The sequence below is a fragment of the Conger conger genome, chromosome 5 (genome assembly GCF_963514075.1).
Source record: "Conger conger chromosome 5, fConCon1.1, whole genome shotgun sequence".
NCBI lineage: Eukaryota > Metazoa > Chordata > Actinopteri > Anguilliformes > Congridae > Conger > Conger conger.
In genome coordinates this window covers 63,735,127-63,738,113 of record NC_083764.1, presented here as the reverse complement: position 1 = coordinate 63,738,113, position 2,987 = coordinate 63,735,127, and the positions used below count along the sequence as shown (strand labels likewise).

General features: G+C 45.6%; 1 protein-coding gene across 3 annotated transcripts in view; it reads right to left on the bottom strand.

Moving 5' to 3' along the window:
• Positions 1-318: 318 nt before the first annotated feature.
• The window catches only part of LOC133129650 (TLE family member 5-like), a 38,567-nt gene continuing 35,898 nt past the window's right edge, over positions 319-2,987 (bottom strand). For all 3 annotated transcript variants that reach the window (XM_061243882.1, XM_061243880.1, XM_061243881.1), the window contains one exon: positions 319-2,987. This exon is cut by the window's right edge. The gene's annotated coding sequence lies outside the window, so the exon portion shown is untranslated.

Here is a 2,987-nt window from a genome sequence, read left to right as displayed (position 1 = left end):
ATTCAACCACACGCAGTCAACCGCACTACAGCACAGAATATAAGAAAGTTATTTACACAACACAAATAACACATCTCACTTTATATACATCATGTACAAACCTACAGGCCTAATACAGAAATAGTTGAGAAAATGATATAAATAAAAACCAGCGGCCCTCCACAGTACCGAGGTGGAGACCACTGGACTAGGACCAGGACTAGGCTGAATCTGGGGCTATGAGTCTGGCCCCTAAGCCTGTTTAGGACATTAAGAAGATGTGTAAAATCGACCCCTGAAAAACAAACCACACAGTTTGACACAAAGAGAGACACAAAGTGATGTCCATGGATGTTTTTTATTTGTAAGGCACCATAAATGCTTCCTTACGGCTGAACTTTTCATTCATTTATAGTAAATGTTTTAACTTTTTACTTTTTTTTTTCCTCTTTTTAAAACGAAGCTATAATATTGGTTTTCATAACACAAACAACATACAATTTTGCCAAGTACACACTTAAAGGATTATTTTTTTTTTGTTTTTTTTCAGTTTCGTATTTTTTTCTTTTTTTTTTCTTTTTTAATACGTACAACACAAAATTAGAATTTATAAATGACCTTTACAAAGCTCCAAAAGGTTGCAATGCTTCATACCACTGCCAGGGGGCGGGGCGGGGCGGGGGTGAAGGAGGAGAGCAGGAGGTGCGTGGGGTGGAGGGGGGGGGGGGGGGGGGGTTACTCCATAGCGCTACCATCCTCCCGATGGCCTGTCAGTACTGCAGAACACTAAACCAAAACCATCCAGGACACGCACGAGATGCAGCCTTTTACACATACAAAAAATGTTTACAAAATTATACGTATCGATATATATTTATATATAATATATATATAAATTGGCCCTTCACAACAGAACACACACACACACACACACACACACACACACACACACACACACCGCTCACAGGCCCAGTCCACGCTTCCCCATACCCCTTCCACTGATCGCAAGGACACACTCTAAACATCAGAAAGTGCACTCAACGCAAGCCATCTATGCATAACGGGGGGTAAAAAACTAATGATAAAACGGAGACACTTCCCCTTTAAGACACAACGGGTCCCGACACGGCGATGGAGAGGCTGGCTGTGGCTGTGTTTGACGTCCTGACAGCGCGCCAGGAGCTCAGATCTACTGCACACGCCGTTCGCCAGCAACACGGGCCGCCTGGCTGAGCCAATCGGCTTTCAGCTGCGAGCAGACGACAGGTACACAGGCCCCTCTCACTCACACACACACACACACACACACTCACACACTCACACACACACACACACACACACACACACACACACACGTGCCTGTGAGCCTCACTCTCCCACAGGAAACACCGCCGCGTTCCCGTGAGCTAAAACTGCCCGGCGGACTCCTCCCGCCCCCTTTTCTGACGGTGAAGACATGGATGGTAAAGTAGAGCCGTGATGGAAAAAACACGTTTACTTAATCCGCCTATTCCCCCAAAAACGTCCCGCTAATTCAGCTCTTAATATCCGTGACTGTTCCTTTGAACTGGTACTAAAAGGGCTTCTGATCTCAGGGAGATTCACTCTCTGGGACGTCACCAGGAGAGAGCAGGACGAAAGGAATCTGGGAATAAGGGACTCCGTCGTCCAAGAGGGCCCAGGGCTGTCCACAGCGCGTCCACAGCGCGTACTGCCCTCTACAGTTCGGGAGACAGACCACAGGTCCCTCTCTCTGATATAAACGGAGGCCTGGTTGGATTAGTTTTGATTCGAATTTTTTAGTATGTCAGTTGTTAAAGCAGCTTTTGGATTCTGAAGACAGCACGTGTCTCATAGTGGTGGGAAATATAATATAATGGTTTACAGTCGAAGAGTTGGCTCTAAATGACTCCATCTTCTGCTCTGGTTTTAACCCCACTGTGTGGCCTCCATGGGCGCAGCGCTAACGCTAACGCTGAAGCCTGTGAACAGCAGCACAGAATCATTGAGCGATAGGGTCAACCCTCCACACCAACCCCCCCCACTCTGTTTTACTCTCTACCAATCAAACACAAAGGGAGAATGGATTGTGCACACACACACACACACACACACACACACACAGAAAAGAAAAATAAGGGGTCACAATGCATTTTTTTTTAAGTTGATTTTTTTTTTTTTTTTAACACAAGGGGAAAAATATAAATCTTTATCTCACACGTACACGAGCCCAGCTGAGCTTCACCTTCTAACCGATACCATCGCTAGTTTTTATTCTTACTTTTTCCATCTAGATTGTGAACAGCACACAGAGAGACTCAGTCAACATTAACCGCACGGGGTTGAGTATCAACAAAAAAAATCTGGTTGCTGCATGAGGGGGGGGGGGGGGGGGGACTACCCCTCCAACTTAGTTCCCCCCCCCCCACCCCCCAAACCTACAGGATGCAAAGTTCTATAAGTCGGAAAAATGAAATCCAACATTAGATATAATCAGAACCAAGACCTGGAGGAAATACTGCACATTTCCTGGCTTCAGTGAAACTGGATGTTCGCTAACTCTACACGCCGATCACACTTCCTGTTTACCGCCGAGATTACCCCCGGGTGGGGGGAGGGGCGGCCCTCGTGCTCGGCTGTCAATCACAACTGGAACAGAAGCGAGAATTCTATCGATGGAGCAAAGGATCAGGGGATTGGATTTTGGGGAGGGGGGGGAGCAGGGATTTTTAACTTTTTATTTTTATTTTTTACAGGATGTATGGAGGGGCAAAGGACAAAGAAAAACAAGAAAGAGGGGAACAGGGAGGGGGATGGGGGTGCGGGGAGGGGGGGGCGTTGGGAGGGGGAAGCAAATCCGGAAGCTTGAAAATTAAATAAAGATTAAATACTTGAATGATTAGAAATAATTTTGCGAAAAAAGAAAGAAAAACAAACAAAACAAAAAAAAAGGAGAGAAAAAGACAAAAAATATATTTTAAAAAGAGGCTCAAAGGAATGACTCAGGA